Source organism: Anguilla anguilla, chromosome 3 (assembly GCF_013347855.1).
Source record: "Anguilla anguilla isolate fAngAng1 chromosome 3, fAngAng1.pri, whole genome shotgun sequence".
Classification (NCBI taxonomy): domain Eukaryota; kingdom Metazoa; phylum Chordata; class Actinopteri; order Anguilliformes; family Anguillidae; genus Anguilla; species Anguilla anguilla.
The window spans coordinates 33,368,128-33,394,766 of NC_049203.1; the positions used below are offsets into that span (position 1 = coordinate 33,368,128).

The window sequence follows — 26,639 nt, forward strand, 5'->3', positions numbered from 1 at the left end:
TGTCATTCCACTAAAACGAATGTCTGGCCTGTCTCTTTTTGGCCATTTGTGAAATGACAGTGACACCGCCATTCACCCTTGGTGTCTATACTTGTGTCTTGCCATCTCAAATCACAAAACTTACTTTACTATATTGAGACCCTTTATTAACCAAGCAAATATTAAAACTCCACTAAATAAAATGAACACAAACTAGCTAACCAGACTAATGCTAGCAAGCTGGGACACAGTAACATTAATGTTAGCTAGCTAGCTAACGTAGTTATTGAACATTATCATTCATACACTTAATGAATGAATGACAGTGAAAGTGCGAACATACAGTAACTGCACAGACCTGTATTGTTTCACCCACAATTGTCTTTAGGAAAAGTGACAACTGAATTTAAAGAGAGGTTTGGGGACATTTGCCATTAAAACATTTGCTTTTCATAAAATAATGCCCAGTCATATCCATTTTGTCATCTGAATAAAGTTTGCAATGTCAATCTTCCGATTTCGATTGGATAAATCCCAATAGTATTGCTGTATCTTTCTTCATCAACTAAAATCCTAAACTTGCTGGTTAGAGAAGCTATTTCAAGTAATGAGAGAACTGAGCTAACTCAGCTTACTAGATAATGATAATGATGACAATGATGATGATGATGTTGATGATCATGATGATGTTTAAGTTTTGATTCCATGTGGTTATTTGAAAATAAACTGTCAGACAGGTTTGTCACAAGCCATTTTATGTCATTTGTGAATCATCACCAATAAATATTGGAGCAACAAGGCAAATGTGTTTCTTGCTAGCCACACAATCCTTCTAGTTTAAGAGTACAAATTTAGTCTATTGTTTTAACGCCTACCTGGTAGTCATTTTAACTACGTGAATCACGAAGCAATAATATGCAGTTTTTTTAAATGACAGGAAATGCATTTAAGAAATTTTTTTGACCACAGAATTTATAAAGATCTAAGTTACCTTCTAAACAAGAAAAATGGCTGCCATCAAGTTTTTGACCATGTTCTATTGGCTGACATAGCATCACGTGCACATCCATATGTGTCAAAGGCAATCCATTTATCGATGTATCGTGCGAAGAAGAAGAAGGAAATTATAATGAAAAAAGAGATTTGGGGCTTACTGTGCGACCTTGTAAAGGTGTACCAACATTTTGTGCGTTCACATGAAGGCTGAAAAAGCGCTTCTCTGTGCTTTATAGGTATGGTGTATGCACTACCATGCTGCAAACATACCTGTCACACAATCCCAAGTGATCATACATCACTGCTGTTCTTCATCAAGTCAATAATTGTGCCAACCTTGGACATTTTCACCTACCTCCATCCTCTTTGTTAAAATGTTACAATTTGACCACTGGGCTTATCTCCATCCATCATTTTGTGAGTGCACACATTAGCATACACCCAGTCTAAAATTAGCATTAGCATGGTCAGGATGTGTTCCAACAGCCAATCAAAATGTAAACCTCCATGGCAAAGAGGGATTTGTACCTTCATTGCAATTTAACTGCTTACACATAACACTGTTGTTCAATATAATAGCACTTTGCAGGGACATAGACAGAACATAGATAAATATATATATATACCGGCCACTTTATTAGGTACACCTGTTCAACTGCTCGTTAATGCAAATATCTAATCAGCCGATCATGTGGCAGCAACTCAATGCATTTAGGCATGTAGACATGGTCAAGATGATCTGCTGAAATTCAAACCAAGCATCAGAATGGGGAAGAAAGGTGATTTAAGTGACTTTGAACGTGGTCTTCTGCTGCTGTAGCCCATCTGTTTCAAGGTTTGATGTGTTGTGCGTTCAGAGATGCTCTTCTGCATACCTTGGTTGCAACGAGTGGTTATTTGAGTTACTGTTGCCTTTCTATCAGCTTGAACCAGTCTGGCCATTCTCCACTGACCTCTGCCATTAACAAGGCATTTTCGCCCAGAGAACTGCTGCTCACTGAATATTCTCTCTTTTTCAGACCATTCTCTGTAAACCCTAGAGATGGTTGTGCGTGGAAATCCCAGTAGATCAGCAGTTTCTGAAATACTCAAACCACCCCGTCTGGCACCAACAACCATGCCACGTTCAAAGTCACTTAAATCACCTTTCTTCCCCATTCTGACGCTTGGTTTGAACTTCAGCAGATCGTCTTGACCATGTCTACACGCCTAAATGCATTGAGTTGCTGCCACGTGATTGGTTGATTAGATATTTGCGTTAACGGGTGCAGTTTGCAGTTGAACAGGTGTACCTAATGAAGTGGCCGGTGAGTGTGTATATATATATATATATATATATATATACATGCATACATATAGTGAGCTGTTTGGGACAAAGACATGTTTTTTCTTAATTTCGCTCTGTACTCCACAATTCACATGCGGTTAAAGTGCAGATTCTCAGTTTTAATTAAAGTGTATTTTTTTATTTACATTTTGGTTTCACTCTGTAGAAATTATGGTATAGGTACTTTCATAGGTACCACCCCCCCACTCACCCCCATTTCAGGGCACTGAAATATGTTAATTAATGTTATGTAAATGAGAGTAGTCATGTTTAGTACATTGATGCATATTGCATATCCTTTTCATGCAATGGCTGCTTGAAGTCTGTGGCCAATAGACATCACCAGGTGCTGAGTATATGTTCACTGATGATGCTCTGCCAGGCCTGTACTGCAGCAGCTTCTGCTTTTTACTGGGACTAGTTGCCGTAAGTTTTCTCTTCAGTGTGTGGAATGCTTGTTCAACTGGATTCAGATTGAGTGACTGACTTAGCCAATCAAGAATGTTCCAGTTTTTGGCTTTGGAAAACTGCTATGTTGCTTTAGTAGTATGTTTGGGGTCATTGTCTTGCGGCGCCATCCAATGAGTTTGGGGGCATTTGCTTGAACTTAAGCAGATAAGATGTTTCTGTACTATCAGCAGTTACATCAACAGTGAACACAAGTGAGCCACTACCTGTGGCAGCCATACATGCGCAAACCATAACTCCCCCTACCAAAGCTTAGAGAGACTAGACACTGAAAGCTCTCTTATACCAGCACTATGGAAGCGACTGAACACACCTGACTAATCGGAAACACCTGCAAAGCCATGTGTCCTAAACATTATGGTGCTCTGAAATTGGTGGGGGGGGGGGGCGATGTAAAAAGGGCTGTAATTTCTACATAGTAAAACTAACATGCATAATACCCTTTAATAAAACTGACAATTTGCACTTTAACCACACATTAACTGTTTGACTTCAAATTTAATTGTGGAGCACAAAGCAAAATCAAGAAAAATTTGTCTTTAACCCAAACATTATGGAGGGCCCTACACCTATATATATTAAGATGTTTATATGTAAAGTAATTATCAGCCAAATAAAAGCAGAACCCTATAGCTGGGGAGATTTAACATAAATGTCTTTACATGCACTGTCACCATCAAAGTCAGCCTCTTACTGATGTCTGCTGTACCTAAGTGCAATTTTCCTTGTTGGAGCACATATGTACTGACAGTGTTGTGTTATCTATATCTTTGTCATTCGGAGGACCATCTGCTCGTTGCCAGAGAACAAATGAGTCTGTCCTTTGTCCCCTTGCCTGGTGAGAAGCCCCTGACATGGGCAGTTAGGATCTCATTACTGATAATGATGGGGAAAGAACAGCACTGCCCAGAAACAAGGGGCAACCATGTCCTCTACCAAACCAGCGGATGGAACATTAGGCCAGTGCTCAGCCTCAGTGTACCTGAACAAACAGTTGGCTGCAAAAGCACTTTATTAGTGCCATCTGTTTGTGTTTTACAGTGCAACATCTCCACTCCAGCATTCATTAAGAGATGTAGCTGGAGGGCTGTAAAGTATGATCCCAAAAACAACACCTTGCTGTGAGAACCAAGGCTAGCTTAATTCAAAGCACAGATTAATTCAAAACTTTATTTTAAAGCAAGTAATCAATCTCCCAGGTGGTTTATCCAGCTTAAACAGCCAGAGTAGGGAATGTTTCTGCCAGCTGGGTGTGTCCTGCCTTGTCACACATTAGCCACTCCTTCAATCAGTTGGGTGTCTTAGTTCACTGCGCCAGTCCAGGCCTCTGGTGCTGTAACTACATAGGTCAGTCAGTGTAGTGCAGCGTGAATATATTTTCATTGAGTGAGGAATAGTCCCTCTACATACACACACGCACCCACACACACATGCGCGTGCACACGCACACACACACTCGCGCACACGCACACACACATGCACACACACACACGCACACGCACACGCACACGCACACACACGCACACACACACACACACACACACACACACTCACCGGACGACATAACAGAAGTACTACATGAAAAAGGATATTAACTTCCAAGTAAATAAATCACAATTACAAAGGCAGCTCCACAGGCAGCTATATGTGTCAGCAATAAAAGAGGTCTGACAATCTGCACTTTGATATGTCAGTTTCCAAATCAACATAAGGCATCTAACAAAGAGCCCCAAGTTTCAAAGAGCCAAATAGTCTGCACCTGAATTGCAGCAGCTTTGGTCACAGAAACTACAAAATAATTAAATATTTCAAAGGATTATATTCATATTAACTGAGGTCACGCAATAGTGACCCTCCCTAACTTATATCAAGATTATTGACACATATTAAAGTTTGGAAAGGCCTATAAGTTTTTTTTCACCAGCTAAAGTTTCAATTAAATTCTAAGGTTTTGGAGCATTCTTTAGTCATCAAACTGGCAACAATTTTGTAACCTGGTCACTGTCATAATAATTCTTGGAATAATAACAGAAGAGCGGTTTTTCCACAGTCAGTCTGCTCCCCCCTCCCCCCCCCTCTCTGACTCTCTCTGTCTCTCTCACTCTCCCTCCGTCCTCACAGCTACCAACACATGTACTGCCATATAGCTCTAACACGAGATTCCCCTCTGTGCAGTCAAGCAACCTTCAAACAGAACCAAAGGCAATAATCGGAGGATTCACAGAAACTGTGGGTGTGACTGGGTTCCCACCTACCAGACTGGCAGGATCAGAAGCTTAAGTTGGGAGAGTTGAAGCTGAAATGGAGGAACTCATTTGTGCTCCCCGTTTGCATGTGATGAGCGAGCACTGCCCAATAGACTGGGAGAGCCAGGAGGGAAGAGGAGCCTACCAGCTGGGTGCTGCGCTGTCTCTCACTGCCACAGCACCACTTACAGGCCATGTTCGGAAGCTAAAGACTGATCATCCCTTTATTTACATCCCTTTATACCATCACTTGTCTAAACTACATGACACACATAACACATACAACCGAAAATATGCACACACAAATGTTTGTGTATACACTGTTCATATTCACACCAAATATGTGCATAACTGAATGCAACTGCATACACATGCACGCATGCCCATGAACTTAGGTCCCAGCAAAATGACACTGCCATTTCTCGACAGGCACTGTCAATCTTACTAGGAGACTACCTCACCTGTGCAATCTTCCTGCATTATTGAAGGTTAACAGCTCTACTAAGAGCCTCAACCTGACTTTAAAGAACTTTCTAAAATTTCACAGTAAAAATACAGATGAAGGTTTTACAATTAACAAATAAATTGTCAGTTAAGCACTGACAAGAAAATTTTGTTACCCAGTTTTTCAATTATTGCTACACCAGAAATTTTGCTTGGGGATACTTTACAATCAAATTCATTTTAATTTATAAATGGTCCCAGTGAGGACCAAATACTGTGAAATAAGAATGTATTTTTATTTTTATTTTTTCTGTTACATGGTTCCTGTTTTAACATGTGACTGACGTATTCATGCAAAGGACAGTCTTAAGGGGTAAAGCAGCATCTGTGCCATGACAAGTATTCTTGACAAAGGTATAGTGTGTTCCATGCTCTCTAATGCACTATGTACAGTACCTGTACCACAAACAAGAGTGTTTGAGGAGGGCTAAGTCCTGGACAGGCTGATGCTCCTGGCAGATTCTGTTCCCAATCACGCAATGCTGCTCCATTCATAAAGACATGACAAACACTTCCTCAATCAGTTTTTACGAGCAGTGGTATGGAGGAGGGGGGTGGCTAGCTAGAGGGAAGAGAGATGTGTTCCCCCCTCCCTTTAAGTCTCCCCAGGAACATCACTTGGCCGGCATCAGCTTTGATCTCTAAACTGCAAATTATGCTTAAAGCCAAACAAGCATGGCATGGTTGCCCCTACAAAAACAACCCCTCCCCCCCAAACTGACATCAAAAGTGCACAAACACATGCACATGTCCTGCATACACATATGCCATCGGAAATTAGACAAATGCTTGTTGTACCATCAAGGGTGTACCATTGAGTAGACCGTGCGAGTGAATCCAGCACTCAACCATTATACAAACCATGCTGCTTTGGGTTCAATTCCTAGCAATGGCATTTTCTAAACAGCGACCTCCATCTCAAGCTCTCTGCTTTCCTCCATCTGAATTAAGTGAAAAAATTCCAATGGAGGCTGGACTGTCCAATACAAATATATAACAATTTTGAAGGAAATAAAAGTGACTGCAAAAGTGAACTGGGAATTAATGATGTCGTGCTTCAGCTCTACAGTTTGCTTTCATTTGAAAAAGAGGACCACACATTTACATTCAGTGATATAACATATCTTCTTAGCAAATGTCCTTTCTAGGGCAAGACAAATTATTATTATTATTATTATTATTATTATTATTTTACATATAATACATTTTTTGGGTAACTGTTGAAGCAATTCAGGTCAACAGTCTAACTGAAAGGTGCAATGGCAGGGTGAAAAAAAAGAATTTGACCCGCAGCCTCAGAAGAGCAAGTCCACTTTATTACCCAACACACTGCACTGGTGCCTCTGCATAATGGTTTAGAGTGCTGAACAACCCTGAAGTTTGATGACACAAATTTTCATATGAAGATTCAAGCATGCGCTTCCCCCATTTAACAACGTAGCTGGAGTTGTCCCTGCCCAAAAACAGCTGTTCAAACAGGCTACAAACATACATGTATGTTTGGTATTTGCTGTAATTTATGCCGTTAACTGTAAATGTATTTTCTCTTTTGTGCTGCCCAAAATGAAATGTCCCCTTTCTGCATCACTGCTGTAGGTAACTAGCAAAGACTAAAACAATTGTCTCCTTGCATTAAAATGAAAATCACATTTTGCAGTTGGACTTGCTGTTTGCTTTGAATGAGTCTTTGAGCGTGCCATTGCTCCTGCTAGCCTAGAGGAACACAGAGGGAACCCTGGAGATGTTCAAATGGCGGCCTGGCGTCATAGCTGCAGACGGCCTGCCGTTAGGGGCCTGGAAGCTGCATTTATTGTACAATTAGAGGCGGCCAGATCTACCTGTAATCATCCAAATACAGGTGTGTGCTGCTCTCTGGACAGGGGAAGTGACTCAGCGCATGTCAAACACGCAGGGCTTTGATGTCTGCATTGTTCCACACAGAGCCCTCAGGACACTGGCATGAGCATTAAAAGAGTGGAAGATTTATTGCATTTCACTCAGGTAAAAAAACCTTTCCTGTTAAAGACAGACGGTTTACAAGTCATGAATCACTTGATTTACGGGGCCTTGGTTGAAATGTTCGTCCTACAGCTGTCAAAATGGGAGTCAGACTTCTTTGATGGCTGGGAACATTTTTAAACAAACAGTCCTAGGTGAATAAGTTCCCTTTAAATTGAAAGCTGAAGAGACAGCCCCAGAAAAACAGACTCTGGTGGAGGTTCAAACACCAATTGCAAAAATGTACAGGGACAACTGGCTAAGGACGCCAAATGGGGTGACAGTATGGAATGAAGGTGATGAGGTGGCTCAATTTCTGGTGTGATGGGCGCCACTGAATAAGGAGCTCAGGCCTCCACTCTCCTGTAAACGGTCATCTGAGAGGTCACAGGAGACAAGCACAAAGAAGACACCAAGGAGTCATTTATAAATGATAGCCATTTATGGGTAATACTGATTAATGGCAACACTATAACTGTCAAATATTCAGGCAATTTTGCTCCTGTTTATGGTCATAAAAGATTGGTATTAACTGAACAGATATTCAGTTACATCCACTCTCAGTACTATTCTAGTGTGTAATATGAGGTTCAGTTGGCTTCGTACATGGATGTGATGACTATTATAGTGTGTAACATGACGTTCAGTTGGCTTTGCACATGGGTGTGCTGACTATTCTAGTGTGTAATATGAGGTTCAGTTAGCTTTGCACATGGGTGTGCTGACTATTCTAGTGTGTAATATGAGGTTCAGTTAGCTTTGCACATGGGTGTGCCGACTATTCTAGTGTGTAATATGAGGTTCAGTTAGCTTTGCACATGGGTGTACTGACTATTCTCGTGCGTAATATGAGGTTCAGTTGGCTTTGCACATGGCTGTGCTGACTATTCTAGTGTGTAATATGAGGTTCAGTTAGCTTTGCACATGGATGTGCTGACTATTCTAGTGTGTAATATGAGATTCAGTTAGCTTTGTACATGGGTGTGCTGACTATTCTAGTGTATAATATGAGGTTCAGTTAGCTTTGCACATGGGTGTGCTGGTGATCAATGTTCTTTCTCTAGCCACACTCTTTTATGAACATGCATAACAGTTCAGCAAATGTTCAATCTAAGCAATGGCACAGACAGAATTTTAAAGGTTAAACAAACAGATCTGAACATGAATCTGTTCAGTAAATACAATATCTCTGTTGCTTCCTTAAACAATCTCTCTAAAGTAGGTGGTTGGTGTCAACCATTGAGAGCTCATGATGCTCACCCCCTGCCAATCTGTTGATGAACCACTGAGAGGGAAATTAGTACTTGATGTGTACTCAGTCTCAGCTGTTACTGTAGTGCCACAGGCACCCAGTCACTGTGACTAAAGAGGACCTGACAAGTCAATAGTTGCTTTGTGGAAAGTATTTTTGGGCTGAGAGATTGTAATATAAACTTAGGTTAAATTACAAAAGTCATACAGACTGAATTTGAGCAACCGCACATGGGATATTTTGTACATGTTTCATGAATATTTGTTAAACCCCTGCAAAGATGTTTGGGAACACTGTGAAAGATCCTCAAATGCAGGAGAGAAACATTAGAGAGAGACAATGCTCAACAACATGACATTCAAAGGGCTCACTTATGATTTATTGGTCTAGCCCATGTGACATTAATTATTTCTTTGGCTTTCAGACTATGAATGTTTATTTTTTCAGTTTAAAGCCTTTTCCCTCTTTGATATCATATGGAAATGAGAAATTTTTAATGGAAAATGGAAACCATGTGCTCCTAAGTGCTTAATGAAGTGCAGGGATTGGGGGCTGGTGTTGTTTTGTGTCTGAGCAGGTTGGGTGCCACCCCCGGGCAGGTCCTGCTGAATGGAGCCTAACTTTGATTTGTCTGTGGGCTCATTAAACCCGCGTCAGCAGGCCTCTCTCCACTGTGCTGTGGCCAAGATACTGCCTTCCACAGTGAGGCAAGAAAAAGAGCATTACGCACTAAAACACTACACAGTACCAGCGTAGCAGCCAACTTGTGGGTGTCAGTACTCACTGTCCCAGCACAAGAGTGTGCAAACTCAATTTCACAACAAATTCTGAATGGTACGCAAATTCCATTTTCCAGGCTTGGATGTGAAAAGAATTTGATATGCTGATATTAATCTGGTCACAATACACTCACCATTCAGTGTTCTTTCTGAGGTAGTCTCTTAGAGGCTGGTGAAGCAAAACATTTTGATGTCAAATATTTGTACAACATGACAATCTGAAGAAAGGGACAAATAAACAGAAGACAACACTTTAGAAAAACAGCATTAAAGAGACAATCTTTACAAAATTTACTTTGTAGGCGAAAGAACGGAGCAAGACTACATCAAATTAAGATCCAGGCTTCGCACTGCAGGGCGCATCTATAAAGCTTTCAGATCTGTATCAGTCGGGACAGATGTCATTAGTTTGTTAAAAAAAACTAATATGGGAATACTGCAAAATGAGAGCAACATGCACTTAAAATGATGATTTGCATAAGAGAACATTTTAAAAAATCAGGAGTCAGACTTTCAGCCCAAATGATAAGGCTCATTAATAAATCTGAGTGTGACATCAAAGCCCTACCTCCTTGTCGTTCCAGTCGTGACAGCAGTGGACATGTTTCCTTTTATCCGCTACCCAGTTCTCGATTTTGCACATTATGCCCTGTTCGGGATTAAAAGGGAATGGAAAAGAAGTCATTAGAGGAGTTGAAAAAATAATATAAACCCAGCAGGATGCTGGGTAATTATTTCCTAAATGCGTGGCATCCTGACGCCAAAATGAACAATGCAGGCTCATATTCAGATGGGAGAGGCAGAATTTTGACAAGGACAGCTTGCACAAAGGACCTTCTCTCCCCCCCTGCCTTTCTTTAAAAATCAGAAGTGAAGGTCTTTCAGGGGAACATGATTCTAAACGACCGTCATAAACAGTGTGGATTCATTAGGGCAGTCTTAATAAAAACAGTGCCAAGGAGCTAAGAAATTTGCAGATTAATGAGGGGAAGTTCACTCAAACCACCAACTAGCTTTTTCTACCTTTCTCTCTATCCTTCTCTCAACCTTTCTCCTTTCTATCTATCCAGCAAAACAAGATGTTTAATTTGCAGAAGCCAGATAGTAATTAAGTCCTGCAACCCCAGGAGAAAATATTGGGCTTTCGCAACACTGTGTGCTGTGTTCATTATTTCAGCTGTTGTGGGTTAAGACCACAGGCAGCATTGTCATACCATTAAGGTATTCATGGTGGAGGGGGGATGGGGAAGGGCAGGAGTTATAAAATTTCTAATAAAGAAATTTCACCCATCCAGGCTCAGCCAGAAAAAGGCATGATGTGTTCTCTCCCCCCCCCCCCCCCCCACCCCATCAGCGCTCCACCTCCTCCTTCGTGAAGAACCTCTGGCCATCCACCCCTCCATCCCACACCGACAGTCTCCCTCAACCTCCTCTCCCTCCCCAATCCCTGTCGCCAGTTCACAATCGCACCCTCGTTAATACAGGAGAGGGAGAAAAGGCTGGCAAAGCCTCAATTGCACAATGGCGGAGGGAGCTTTCAGCCACTGACCCCCCAGCTGGGTGCGCTCTCCCTTGGCGCATCTCTCTCTGCAGGAATTCTAAAGGCCTTTTAGGCAGCCGGGAGCAGACAAGGGCGCAGGAAGAGCCCTGAATCTTCACAGCCCGAATCTTCACAGAAAGATTAATCATCTGTGAAATGGAAACGGCAAACGGCAAGTGACACGGGTTGAACCCTTTCCAGGTTCCCCTCATCAGCTCCTGGCCAGCACAGGAGACCCGTGTGGCGGGGCAGCGGGGGGGTTTGGAGGCTCTCCTCCAGCGGGCAGGTGTTAATAAAAGGCCTGCAGGTCCTGCAGGGGTCAAACACATTCTCCTGCCACAGAGGGGGGAAGCTTTCAGTGGATGTTGGTCCTTTTAGCCATTGCTAAATTTCATCTGAGCACACATCTTGCAGACATGGACCCTGACATGTGTTGTCATAATAAACCAAAATTTATGACTGACAGAGTTTTTTTGGACTTCCACAACAAGCATACTGCAATAAGAAACAAAAAAGACAAGCAGATTTGGAACAGGCAATATATCATGGTCAAGGGTACAAGCAATCTCCCCAATGGAGGAATCAAACCTACACCCTTGGAGATACCAGTGCCATGAGAATTACATTGGTGCTAAATATGTATGTGAAATTCCAACTGGAACAACTTAGACTGATAGGTATAGCAGTTTAAATCCCCCAGTAATATTTGGAAACAGTACAAGGTAGGTTAAAAAGTGCCTGATTAAAAATCTTATAAATTTCAGAGGAAAGGTTCAAATTTATAATGTTTGACAACCAATATAAAATGTTAGGTGGTAACAGAGAAGAAAGGAGATCAAGTTTTCGGTCATCCTACTGCGCTGTTATTTGTGTATATTGAAGAAGTCATTTCATTTAGATTAGACAAGTTCAATTCTCAGGAGACTGAAAAGGGGGGAGGAGATCCCATGTACACACAAACAGATTTTTAATCACATAACATGAACATAAAGGATGCTCTCCATGACAACCCCTTTGTCTCATAGTTTTATTTTCTATTGAATGTGTTGAGCACGTCAAACACAAAAATTGGGTACTTCTGAAATGCAATCCCCCCCCCCCCCCCCCCCCACACACACAAAAAAATAGTTCACTCCTTCTGACGAGCCATTCTTTAGACCTTGAAAAGGCTTCCCTTGGCACAGCACATACGACCTTTGACAAGTAATGTAGATCATTTTTATTCATTGCCTGAAATTGTCAGCAATTATGTGCGTCAGCGACCACCTGCCTGGTCTGAAAGGCTCTGCGGCAGCCTGGCTTGGCAGACATGGAAGGGGGATTTCGCAAAAGAGGACTGGGCCAGGTCAATCCAGCAGGTGAAAAAGCCCGGTTAGTTAGTTTAATGAATGGTCAGAACCTATGTATGTAGGGGGACACTTGGATAGTGCAACTGGACACTTGGATAGTGCTGAACGGCCAGATTACCTCACTTACCACATCACTCTATGATAGGGTCAGAATCAGATTTGGCTTGATTGTCAATACATCACGTCAGTCCTAGAAAACTTTTATTTATTTTTATTGTTTTATTGTAAAGAATTTGGTTAAAAAAAAAAATTTAAAAAAAAAAGATTAAAAACCACATTACAACAGCAAAATAGGTATTTTTTCACAAAGTTTGGAATTTTGTCTATGGTACTTTAAACGTTCACTCTCAACATATGGGCCAAATCTTTCCTTTTGAAAAAAAAAATAGGCCGTAAATTTGTCAGTTTGAGAACAACATTAAATCAACAAAATAAGATAAATTTACTATGGGAAAATAGACGTGTTCATTCCAGGTGACAGAGCACCAAAATAATGAGCATGTCTTTTTGGGAAGAAACCTTTGCATTTAGTGAAAAAAGAATGAGCAGAAAGTCCAAAGGAGAGATCTGGCTTAATATCAGTGTATTATATATTCCCCATATCACAGCGAAGAAGAGAGAATGTACTGTCAAAATACAATCCAAACATTTATGCCATTAACAGGATGTGGGATTGTGGGTCTGTGGTGTTTTGCATTACTAAATTCACAGTGGGAAAAAGAGAGAGAGAGAGAGAGAGAGAGAGGAGCAAGCGAGAGCTGTGCAATGATTTGAGTATTACTTCAGATGAATAAAAGCTTGTGGAAGCACTTTCATTAGCCCAGCACTGTGACCTGGGGTTAGCAGCTGAATAACTAACTCTCTATTAATGATTTCTACCGCAGCAAACCCCTGACCCTTTATCACTTTAAATCGCAGAAAAAGAAAAAAAACAGAGTAGGGTGGGGGCAGGAGGAGGAGAGAAATCGAGTGAAAAAAGACTGTCAAAAAATACAGACATTTCACATTCCAGGGAGGCTGGAAGGGTTATCGTTTCTGCTGTGGTGGGAGGGTAACACGAGAGGAGGCTTGCTGGGGAATGGACTTACGTATTTTGGCTTAAGCTCAACACATCACTCCCCCATCGCAGTCGTCTCCAGCTTGTCGACCAGAGACCCGATTACACCCTCATCCTTCAAGCAGAGCTCCTTACGTCGCTTCCCTCCACATGAATGTTATCCTCTTCCTGAAATGCACCTGAGGGTGTGGCAGAGACCAGCACCATCACAGTTTCACATCTGCATTGCATCTTGAAGAGTCTGGCTGTTTAACATTAGACATGATTCATAAGAACCCATCAGTAAATATCTATGTGTGTACATAATTTTAGGAATTGACACAGTCAAACATGAATATTTCAATGTAAAAATAAGAAAGAAATGAGAATAGTATCAATATCAGTCAATAACTATTTTTGCAATTAATGCTCAAAGACAGAATTTGCTGAGCTTCACAGATTGGAGTTTATGGGCTGACGAACATGGCCTAGTGCACCGATATTGCTATGCATTTTCTCCCACATCTAACCCACGGGGGGAAATATTGGGCTTTTGCAGCACAGTTTGGTCCAATTATCATTTAATTTAAAAAAATGTCTGTTTCCTATATTTCCCAAAATTTATAATTATATATAACTCCCACAGATTTAAGACAAAAAGAATACAAGCTGTTGTTGAAACCATGCTCTTATGTGTTTTCCAACAATTATTAAGTATTTTAATGATGGACAAAATATTTTAATTCAATAAGTATTTTAGACTCTAAAGGTTTAAAGTTTTTAGCGAAAGGTTTAAATTTCTCAAGTTTTAGAAATGTACTAAATATAATAAATATTTTATTAAATATATAGAACATTTTGCTAAATATTTAGCTAAATGTATGAAATGTTTGGCAAATGTTTCATACACTTAACAGATCATTCTCACATGTTCCTATTCACAAATGTGTGAAACTGATGTCAATGAGCTCTGTCTATCAAGCACACATCAGAGAATGATGAAATTTTGGCTTTCAGCTATGAAGCATCATTCTTTGTGCAGATGTGGAGCATACCTACCACCAAAAAACAGAGAAAGCAACATCATTTGAATTACATGTAAAACAGCATCCCAAGCAGTTCAGCATGTGAAAACGTGGATACACAATATCAACCTAAAAAGGATTGAAATGAGGATGAGATAAGCCAGGCAGCTAGCTGGCATGTGATGGTGTGGCCAATGTGCAGACATTTTTCAAAGCCACAAATATATATATCTGGACTTTAAAAATATTCAAAATAATTTTCTAATCATACAGCAAGTGCTGTTTAATAAATTATGCATCTCATTTATAACTTTGTGATTCAGTGGATTGTCAAGTTAAGTAGTCAACTCTCAAAATGAAGACCAGGGTTCATTTCACATTCTCCTCAGTGGTGTTGTTACATTGGAGGACATGTCACTGACCAATCCATTTGCACTGGGAATCAAATGCATTGTTTTTTACATCACATTTTAAATAACATAGGGCAGCAGCATAGTATAATAGGTAAGGAGCTGGCCTTGCAACCTAAAGGTCACAGGTTCGATTCCCAAGTCTGACACTGCCGTTGTACCCTTGAGCAAGGTACTTAACCTGCATTGCTTTGGTATATATCCAGCTATATAAATGGAAATGCTATGTATGTTGTGTAGGTCATTCTGAGGCCTCTGCTGAATGCCTGTAATGTAATTTTAATAGAAAGTAATGCATCCACCAACAATGTAAACATTTGATTCCAGGTGTAACTGGCCATTTCTGTTAGAACTTCACATCTCTAAAATGCTGATGTTATGGTGCTAGCTATCATTGACATCTACACAGTAAGAGAGATGAATATATGCCAATCATTATCTAAAAGTACATTTTCTGCCTCAGTCAATAATTTATATTCCATAGGTGGCACTCATTTATGTAAGTTTCACAATTTTATTAAGCTGGTAACATTTCCAATATTTAGTAAATGTGTGAACCAAATACTCCCTAATAAATGTATGCAATATTTATTTAAATTTAATAAATATACATATGTAAATAAGTATGCAATATTTATGCAAGCATTTTTGGAAAATTCGAAAACTTACCCACTTTACAATCATAGGTGCGGAGTTATGAAACATTTAAGTATGGCACTACAATATTTATTATTACTTAATTTAAAAAATAATAATAAAAACATCCCACCAATTAAAAGCCTCCCTTCCTTCATAATTGACACTGTGGCCAATTATGTGAGATCAAGTGGAGCTCCTGACCACACTCAGCAATGGCATTTTGCATATTAACCATGTATTTAGCTAGATATTAACTGTAGCAGTTTGGGATAAGTACCTTTCCCAAGGCTGCAGCAGCAGCCTTGAATGTACAAACTTTTATATGACTTAGAACTGATTCTTATCATTACTGCAACAATTTGATTTTCTAATTTTCCATTTTTTGATTAGGTCTGCCTTCAGTTCTCTGTTTTCTCAATTATTTGCTTTTCACATATTTCCCTTTGTGTACAACCAACTTTAATGAACTCTGTTGCCACTACATGTTTAGCACAGTGCATTCTTAATATTGACTGTTGTGTTTAAAGGGAGAGTACAGCTTTCAAAATGTTTCCTGAATGTAATTAACAGTTACATATTGTACCCATTAGGGATATTAGGAAGTACACAAAAAGGTTTAAAGATGCTGTCTTGCACTGTATGCAAACTCTGCCTGGAATTACAACACGAGAAACCAAGACAAAACACCACAATGTGAATAACCATAACTGGTCAGGAGTTTTTGTTTATTTTTGTCTCACAATTGATTCCCAGGACACAATCTCAGTAGAAACTGGTTACTTTTCATTGCCAAATATCAAGCACTGTTTTAATGACATAAGTAGGCTAATACATTGTAAACACAACAGTAAAATTGCCAGTCAATTTTGCATTTATTTTTATAGTTGTGTTTTCTTGTTCATAATGGACCATTATTTCCATAAAATGAATGGTTTGAGTCTTTTGCCAATTTTACTACCGCAATATTTGAATGTGGTAAAACACATCTTTTATATTTATATTGCTGCCATCACAAAGAGGAAAGAGAAAAGACAACAACTATTTGTCTTCACGCCAAAATGGGATTCAGCATGCCTTGGGGGCCTGGTTTTCATTGTATTCATAGTACAGTCCCACTATCAGTGCAGAAACCTACATAACATTGAAACCATATTTACAGAAAATATGCCCACAGACTAAATTATGAGGCGTGACTCCATCTTAAATGAGATTTTAAAATAAATAAATAAATAAATAAATAAATAAATAAATAAAGCTAGGTGGAAATCAGGGGCCTTCCCTCTCCAAATCAATCTGCTTTGTTGCAGTGGTCCTGATGGTGATTAGATAATGAAGCACTTAGCCACACAATTTACCCAGCGACTTGTTTCCTGCTCCTAATTCCAGGGTTGGAGTTTGGGGGCCCTGAGGGCGAGGTACTTTTGTCACATGTGAGTGACGGCCATTACGACCAGCCATCACACTGGCCAATGCTATAAGCACACCATTATCAAATATCCCCAAGAAGTTAGGGCCATCACATCAGACTGTCAACAGGGGTTTGACTGTCATCTTTCCAGGGCTCTCAGGTGGTCCTCTTGAAAGACCTTGTTGTTAGATAATTGTATGCACCTTCAGTATTCATTTGCCATGGGTAAAACACCAATGTGTTTAAAAAAAAAATAGAATAAGTGCTTTGTGGCACAGGGTCAAGCTCATTTCCATGAAATTCAATTCCAAGTTTCTCTTTGAAGTCTGGACGGGAGATACAAGTGATAGATGCACCTGGCATGGTGTCACTCCATGACCTTCTAGAGGCCCTGTGAGAATGGGACGGCTTCCGAATGAATCACATGACTCCCACCAACTTTTGCACTGTAATTCATGTACTCGTTTTGCAGCTGGCAATTTACCTTTGTTTCTAATTTAGTGAGTGAGAAAAAAAAATCACCAAAAACCATTGCAAAAGAATGTGGTATCTTATCGGTTCTAGAGACAGGGATGTTGTTTTTGGTGCAATAGTGGATTTATCGTATATTGTCTCTGTTACTCAGTGGAATCTGCATGTTCTCGGCTTGGCTCTTGGTGACACCCTATTGTTAGCTTAACAGAAAGAATTGTAGGTGTGCTCAGTGCATACCCCCATAGAGAGACTGTAATCACCCCACATAGTCAAAGTCCAACCCCGCCTTGCTATTGAACTATGTTGTTCGCCACTGCCTGCTTCACACAGAGGGGCCCTCATCTCCCTAAACTAAAGGAGGGACTCCCCCACCTAAACTGCCTCAAGACACCCATTTCCCCTCCAAATCAGTGAATCCCCTACTCCCAGCCTCCTCTCCGCCTTCACCACCAGATTGAAAACCACAGGAGGGTATGGAGGGGGGCTGATGTGTTTCAGCATGTATAAATCTTTCCACAGCCAAAGGATTAGGTTTTTTGTTCTTTTCATTTGTATTATTGTTATGATAATAAAAAATTCCTTTGTTTAAGAGGGTGACAAAATTGACAGTTATTTAAAGTACACATCTCTAATGTGGCACTGATTAGATTTTAGCTTGACTTATTTCTAATGCTAACAGGACTTTTCTAACCATGTGAAATGTAACTTCTTTAAGTTGCTTCAGCTGAAGGCATTTGCTAAATGTCTAAACTCTAAATTGCAAAACTGTTTCATGCAAGAACTGTATTTTTGATAAAGACACACAAATGAAACATTGCACACAGTCCCAAAAATAAACTTGAGTGAAAAATAAACACACAAATAGTTCTGAATTAAAATCATGCAACCATAAATCATGAAATGAAACTCAATCAAAATAATGTACTCGCACGTATATAATTAAACTTTTTTATCTTTAAAAAGCAGAAAAGTCTACTAGATGATTAAGGGAAGGTTAATTTAAAAAATGTGTTAATCCTTTGTTTGTGGGGGAAGAATTTCTGTGGTTTTCAAGGGCCAGGGTGGTCACATTCATTATGAGGTACCATGGGGAGAGATTTTCTAAGCATTACTGTGGCCAAATAAAAATATGGAGCATCACTCCATGTTCATATTTACTACACTGGTCAACATGCATTTAGTAATGTAGATTCAATGTGAAAATAGCAACAACTGCAGAATTTTACAGCTGAACATAATTTTTATTTATTTAATATTTTCAATGTATATAGTAAAAAGGGAACAGAACAAATGTGGGGAAAAGTAAAAGCACAAGTCATAATGCAAATGTGTTTTTGGGAGTGACAACAGTGTAAAATCTGGTATAGTTTGTTTTTCTTTCATAAAGATTTAGGCTTATTTACATTTAATACCCAGTTATTCTTATGATTCACAGTTGAAAATTACAAATGAAGTTTAGCAGATGCACTTTGGTGTAAGCTGTCATATGGCAGTTCTTCCTCTGGGAAAACTGAACTTACCCAATTACTCTCTGGCTAATCAGCCTGTTTTGGGTCCTCTTCTCTTTCAGTGGTACTTCACAGTATAAACAGTTCACTTACAAGACACAGAAAGGGGCTAATCAGTGGAATTATTGTTTTGCTGCTCCAATTTACTGGCACCGAGTTCTGCACTGATTGGAATGAAAATTTTCTATTGTGTGTTGCGTTCATGTTTGAACTGTGATCGAAAATGATACGAAGTGAAATATATGAAAGACCAGTTTTGAAAAAGCAAAAAAGATATAGAATTTTAAAAATGGCGTATGGGGGGACAATTGGAAGAATAATACAATGAGCCAAAATTTATCTCCACGTTATGATTGGGCAGAAGAAAGCCAGGGAGTAATGTTTTTGCAAGGACATTGGCAATACTCTCAGCCTTGTTTACCAATGAAGTTAGCAAGCACATGCACTAGTGCACGTCAATAAGAGGCATGTACAAAACAGGTTTGGACGCACAGTGGATGGTTGTGATTTCACCTGGAAGGTAGAAAATAATCATTCTGCTCAACAACTAAATTTCTGATGAAATGCTTCATGGTCTAAATAATAGAAATACTACTGACAACATAGGCAATTTAAATTGAATTGTATCTTGACTTTGATTTCATGATCTAGAATGAAAAACTAAAATGAATTGAATGGGAGCCAAATTAAACTGAACTGAATCGTATTGAATCTGTGCAGAATCAAATCAATTCATACCGGATCATTGGATTTGGAAGTGTACCTTTCCTGTATTGTATCTTAGAATCAAGACACACATCAGATCTTGGGAGGGAAATACTAATGCCTGTAGAATTAAATCCAAAATTTAAGACGTACAGCTTCTGTGGTGATTGGCAAACACAATAGGAAATATTTGCTAAAGAAATATTAAAATCCATATCTGTGCTGAGAGTGCAATATGGTATAATGGCTTTCATTAGATGTTCCACATAGAAGTTGAGCATGACTGCACTTTTGCTAGCGACACTATTCTCATTTTAATCTGTAGTCAGTGGGGCCCCCAAAAGGGAGAATATACTCACAGGTGTACTTTATGCATTTATACATATTGCATCTGCAGTACAGCGGTAAAACATGAGGAAAGGTTTTACCTGCACTGGGTCTTTATCGGGACCCACTAATACTTCTTTCCTTCATTGCACACAGAAAAATTGAAAACATACAATAAGCCTGAAATAACATATTTAAAAACACAGAAGAATTGTCATTGGTAATGCAGATGAGTGTTGGTGGAAGAATATGTCCAGCGCATGCCACAGTTTGACTGCATCAGACTAATCCTTCAACAAACCCAGGTGGGAGTGTCTATAAATACAGATCTCTCTTTTCACACACACTCGCTCACTTGCGCACTTGGTGCCCACAGGCCTCCAGCTTTCTCTTATTAATCGCACAGTACCATTAAAATAAGAATAAGCCATGGCGTTTTCGTCACGTTTTGGAGCAGCTGATCACCAGCCCATCAGTGTTTCACTGACAGTGTCTTTTTTCTTCTTCTCTGGGCTCAACATTCCAAAGTAATTAGCTTTAATTTCACCCAATTTAACCCATGCTTCTCACCAGCTCCATTCAGATTTAATAGTGGCATTCTCTATGCACAAGGACAAAAAAGAAGAGGAACCGAGAAAAAAAGAAAGAAGGGATGTAAAGGGGGGATCTCCACAATTAGGCCTTTAACAACAGGGTCTGGGCTGGTTTCCCTTAAGACAAGCACTTATGAGACTGCAACGCCACACAAAGCCACAAGGAAGACAGTATAAACTAAATAAATACACAATTATATAAGAAAAGGATATTAACACCCATGGATCTGAGTCTGTCTTAGCAACTAATCTTTTAGCTCTACATTCTGGTTACTGTACATGTTGTGAGGGACCATGTGCAGGTGTGCATTTCTCTGCCAAACAAAGGCTTTCATCTTCAGGGGACTGAACTTTATTTGAGGGTGAACGCACTCTGAACACTCCCCCTCCCTTGAGATTGCCTAACCCATGCCTCACAGTACGAGCCTGAGTCGTTACATAGGTGTGCCTCTATGTTTGACACATTTCACAGTTTCTCGTCCAGCCTTGGCTTGGGGACGTTCTCACCACTCCTCAGCACACAGTAGGGGACAGGATTGGTTGGGCTCTGTGTTATGGAATGAAGATAGCTTTACAGTGTGTTTACAACCTAGCTTTGCTCGGCATTATGGGATGCCACCTAAGAACAAAAAGGCTAGCTACAGGCAGTCTGAGAGCAAATTAATGCTGAGATCCAGCTCTGAGGGGACTGGCTAGTGGCAAAACAAAGATATTTCATTCATTTGTGGTGGTTCTCTTACAAGCTTCTCTTTATTGAGTGGTACTGCATTGTTTACAAAACTCAATGACAACATACAAATCAATTTCAATAGATGTCTGTTTGCCGTTGTTGCTGCTCTGGGCTTTCTGAAGACTGGTTTTATATGCCAGGCCCCAAACACATATATATACTCGCACTCATACGCACACCCTGTGGCACTTGGGGGAAAAAATGATAATAAGTTTTATTTATATAGTGCCTTTCTCAGACCCAAGGCTGCTTTACAAAAACATAAAAACAGGTGATAGGCATAGATATACAGAGCCTTCGGAAAATATTCAGACCCGTCCACTTTTTCCACATTTTGTTACATTACAGCCTTATTCTAAAATTGATTCAATTCATTTTTATTCTCTTCACTCTACACACAATACCCCATAATGACAAAGTGACAATGAGTTTTTAGAAATCTTTGAAAATGTATTAAAAATAAAAAACGGAATTATCACATTTACCCATTTACATTCAGACCCTTTGCTATGACACTCAAAATTGAGCTCAGGTGCATCCTGTTTCCATTGATCATACTTGAGATGTTTCTACAACTTGATTGAAGTCAACCTGTGGTAAACTCAATTGATTGGACATGATTTGGAAAGGCACAAACCTGTCTATGCATGCCATGAGGTCAAAGGAAATGCCTGTAGACCTCCGAGGCAAGATTGTGTTGAGGTACAGATCTGGGTAAGGTTACAAAAAAATGTCTGCAGAATTGAAGCTGCAGAGTTCCTCTGTGGAGATCGGTGAACCTTCCAGATGGACCACCATTACTGCAGCACTCCACCAATCAGGCCTTTATGGTAGAGTGGCCGAACAGAAGCCACTACTCAGTAAAAGGCACATGACAGCCTGCTTGGAGTTTGCCAAAAGGCACCTTAAAAGACTCTCAGACCATGAGAAACAAGATTCTCTGGTCTGGTGAAACCAAAATTGAACTCCTTGGCCACAATGCCAAGTGTCACATCTAGAGGAAACCAGGCACTGCTCATCACCTGGCCAATACCATCCCTACAGTGAAGCATGGTTGTGGCAACATCATGCTGCGGGGATTTTTTCAGCAGCAGGAACTGGGAGACTAGTCAGGATCGAGGGAAAAATGAACAGAGAAAAGTACAGAGAGATCCTTGATGAAAACCTGTTCCAGAGCGCTCAGGACCTCAGACTGGGGCGAAGGTTCATCTTCCAACAGGACAATGACCCTAAGAACACAGCCAAGACAATGCAGGAGTGGCTTCGGGGCAAGTTTGTGAATGTCCTTGAGTGGCCCAGCCAGAGCCTGAACTTGAACCCAATCAAACAACTCGGGAGAAACCTGAAAATAGCTGTGCAGCAACGCTCCCCATCCAACCTGACAGAGCTTGAGAGGATCTGCAGAGAAGAATGGGAGAAATACCCAAAATACAGGTGTGCCAAGCTTGTAGCATCATACCCAAGAAGACTTGAGGCTGTAATCCCTGCCAAAGGTGCCTCATCAAAGTATTTAGTAAACGGTCTGAATACTTATGTAAATGTGATATTTCAGTTTTTTAATTTTAACAAATTTGCAAGAATTTCTAAAAACCTGTTTTTACTTTGTCATTATGGGGTATTGTGTGCCGCTGCCTGACTCATCTACAACCTTCCCAAATTCTCCCACGTCACTCCTCTACTGCGATCACGGCTACCGGTCACTGCCAGGATCCGGTTCAAAGCCCTGACCCTGGCCTACACTGCAGCCAACAGGACAGCCCCTATCTACTTGCAGGACATGATTCGATCCTATATGCCTGCTCGACCACTCCGCTCTGCAGCAGCAGGGCGCATTGTACCCCCTCCCACCCGAGCAAAGGGATCACAGAGCTTCTCCACCCTAGCTCCCCAGTGGTGGAGCGAACTCTCTGTCCCTCTTCAAACCTCTCCCTCACTACCCATCTTCCGCCATGGTCTGAAGACTCATCTCTTCAGACTATACCTGGACTAACTACCACCACTCTGTATATTTAATTCTAAATCCACACCCCCCCCCCCCTTTCATGACACGGTACATGTTCCCCCATCCCAGCACTCTTTGGTAATTTGTATTTGTCCTAATACTGTAGCTTGTTCTTCTGCCTAGATGGCTTTGCAGAGGTTAGGTCAGAATAGTGTTCACTGTGTGAACTAAACTGTGTTCCTGGCTAGAAATAGCTATACAAAATAAGTATTGTATCTTATTGAACCTGTGTTTTGTAGTTGTCCATGACCATGAAATGCTCTTTTTGTACGTCGCTTTGGAAAAAAAATGTCTGCCAAATAAATGTAATGTAATGTAATGTGTGTAGATTGATGAGAATAAAAATGAATTAAATCCTTTTTATAATAAGACTGTAACGTAACAAAATGTGGAAAAAGTAAAGGGGTCTGAATACTTTCCGAAGGCACTATATGGAGAATTAAAAAAACATTAAAGCTAAGAAGAAAACAAAAGAAAGAGTGGTAAAATAAGGTACATGTACAGACAATAAGATGACATGGTATCATAAAACAGCAAAACACAAAAGAGATAAGATGCAGAAGGAGGATTATGTGTGAGAAGATAGTTAGGAAAGGGTATGAGTATGGTAGCACTGGAGGAAGTGGTATGTTTTCACTTTGGTTCAGAAGGAGGAAAGACCAATGCATTCATGGAGGTGTTGTGGTAAGGTGTTCCAAAGTCAGGGGGCAGTGGCACGAAATGATCTAGTTCCCATGCTAGACAGTCATGTGTGTGGAATGGAGAGTAAACCGGTGCCAGAGAATTTGAGTGAACAGGTTGGTGTGTAGAGAGGTAGTTCAGAGAGGTAGGAAGGGCTAGTTCATTTAGTGCTTTTTATGTAATAATAAGGAGTTTGAATTGAATATGGGCAGATATGGGAAGCCAGTGTTGCTGGAGAAAAACAGAGGTAATAAGAGCGGATTTCCTTGTATAAGTAAGTAGGTGGGCTGCCGAATTTTGGATATATTGAAGTTTATTACAGGATCGGACTGGGATACGTGTAACAGTGAGTTACAGTAATCCAGACAGGAAGTAATGAATGAATGAACTAGAGATTCGGCATTGTGCAGACTGAGGTGAAGTGGAGACTGGAAATGTTGTGTAGGTGGAAGAACGCCGCTGTGGTTATGGAGTTAATGTGTGTCTGAAAGGACAGTGTGGGGTCGAAATTAACTTTAAGGTTATGAACTGCAACAGAGGGGACAGCTGTGATGGAGATAGTACTAAGAAGGAACAGAATAACAATGAAAAGACCACCACCCTTAGAATGCAGTATGGGCTTAGTAAAAAAAAAATTGTAGCCTTAAGGATAGAGCATGTTTGAGTTCACAGGGCCTACAGTCAACAGGTTGCTGCAAGGTTTCACAAAGTAAATTAAAGTCCAGGTTATCATTGCTAATCATTACATGGCTTTGTTGAATGCTCGATTCTCGTTGGCCACTGCATTTCTGTTTAATCATCGCTGCTATGGGTAACGGATTGCTTTAATCTAGAACTCTCATGTCATTGCGTAGAAAGTAGTTCTGCAGGTGTCCATTTGACCATGGTCACTTTCAGAAAATCTATAAATCTGCCATAATACAAGCTTGTGTTGCCTAGTAAATCTAACTGTAATTACTGTATGACTTATACTAGCTATAGACCTACAATATGCTCAGTCAGATTTAAAATGACGAAGGAAAAACTGATCTAGTGTTAGTGATGTTACAAGAAGTATGAGGCTGAATCAGATGCTGGGGAAGGAAATGAATGTCGATGAGCCTGAGTGTCAGGAGAATGACAGTGAGCCAGAAATACAGAGGCGCCAACAACAGAAAAGAGTCATTTTTTGGCTATCAATTCAGCGGTTCTGCGTACAGCAGTTCCAGTTTGTGTTAGGCTATGCCATTGACGTTAGGAAAGAGTCCATTATTAAATTACGTAGAGTCCGTTAACTTAAGCTTGTTAGCTTACTCCAATACCCCATTGGCCACCCCTGAATAGGTATGACGTAAGACCTTAAATCCCAACTTAACATTAATATTAGCTAGGAAACGTGAGGGGGAACCTAGCATAAACATAACATCAGTTTCCATTCTAACCCGGTTGAGAGGGACAAGAAAGATGCTGTGTCTACACTTGTAAGTGTTATTAATGTTTTTTTAGTTCTATTTTAGGCTAACAAGGAGAAACCATCTTCGGTAGCTGCCACAACAGACAACTATCTACACCGCTCTGTGTCAGGGAACAACGCCGGTGCAGTCTTTCATCATATCATATGGAGGGGATGCATGCATTTGTGACAATGTTTGTGTTCAGTTTGTAACACAAACCATGGTGAGAAAATCACGAGTGGCGAGCTACCCCCAGAGCAGCACAGTAGGCCTATTTGGAAACATCAAAAGGAAGCCAGGCCCTGCAGTTTAGAATCCGCCCCTTTCTCACCGCCTACTCAACCCAGCTCCTGGTCCAAACAATGGTACTATCCCGCCTGGACTACTGCAACTCTCTTCAGGCTGGACTACCGGCATCTGCCATCAGACCCCTGCAACTCATTCAGAATGCTGCAGCTCGTCTGGTCTTCAACCTCCCCAGACACCCCCACGTCACTCCCCTGCTCACTACCCTCCACTGGCTGCCTGTTATAGCTCGCAACAAATTTAAAACATTGGTCCTAGCATACCAGGCAGTCAAGGGATCAGCCCCAGCATACCTCCACAAGATATTCAAACCCTACATGCCAGCCAGACCCTTCCGTTCTGCTACCTCAGGACGCCTGGCACCTCCCCCTCTTCGCACCTGCGCTTCCCGGACACGTCTCCTGTCTGTTCTGGCCCCACGTGGTGGAATGACCTCCCCGTGGAGGTCAGAACAGCTGAGACACTGACCCACTTCAAGCGACGACTGAAGACTCACCTCTTCAGGCTGCACCTCTCCCCATCCCTCCCTACCTCCCTGTAAATGACTATAAGCTTAGGGTTGTAATTAAGTAGTTGTTTTGTGGGTGACTTAGTTAATGCAGTTAATGTCTTAACTACTGCTTGTATTTTTGCATAGACTGCGTTGTTGCTGTTCTCGTTTGTGTTAGTGTTAAACAGTTTAATCTTCAGGGTCAAAGTTGCTATGCGGTTGTTCCCTGGTACTTCTCTCTAGGGTTTTCGTCATACTTGTTCCTGGTTATGGTTATACACTTTGTTGTACGTCGCTCTGGATAAGAGCGTCTGACAAATGCCTGTAGTGTAATATGTAATGTAATAAATGCTGTCTAGAAGGGAGCCATCTCAGAATAGGAATGTACGGGAGAGGTAGGGTTAGAACACCAAACGTGACTCAGTCTCGTAAAC

General features: G+C 40.6%; 1 long non-coding RNA gene across 5 annotated transcripts in view; it reads right to left on the reverse strand.

Moving 5' to 3' along the window:
* The window catches only part of LOC118224165, a 69,569-nt gene that overhangs the window by 15,443 nt on the left and 27,487 nt on the right, over window positions 1–26,639 (reverse strand). For 4 of the 5 annotated variants that reach the window (XR_004764584.1, XR_004764585.1, XR_004764587.1 and 1 more), the window contains 3 exons: window positions 13,527–13,674; window positions 10,118–10,198; window positions 9,684–9,767 (listed from right to left, as the gene is read on the reverse strand). This is a non-coding gene — a long non-coding RNA (uncharacterized LOC118224165). The remainder of the gene's footprint in view (window positions 1–9,683; window positions 9,768–10,117; window positions 10,199–13,526; window positions 13,675–26,639) is intronic. The other variant, XR_004764586.1, reaches the window with a different exon arrangement.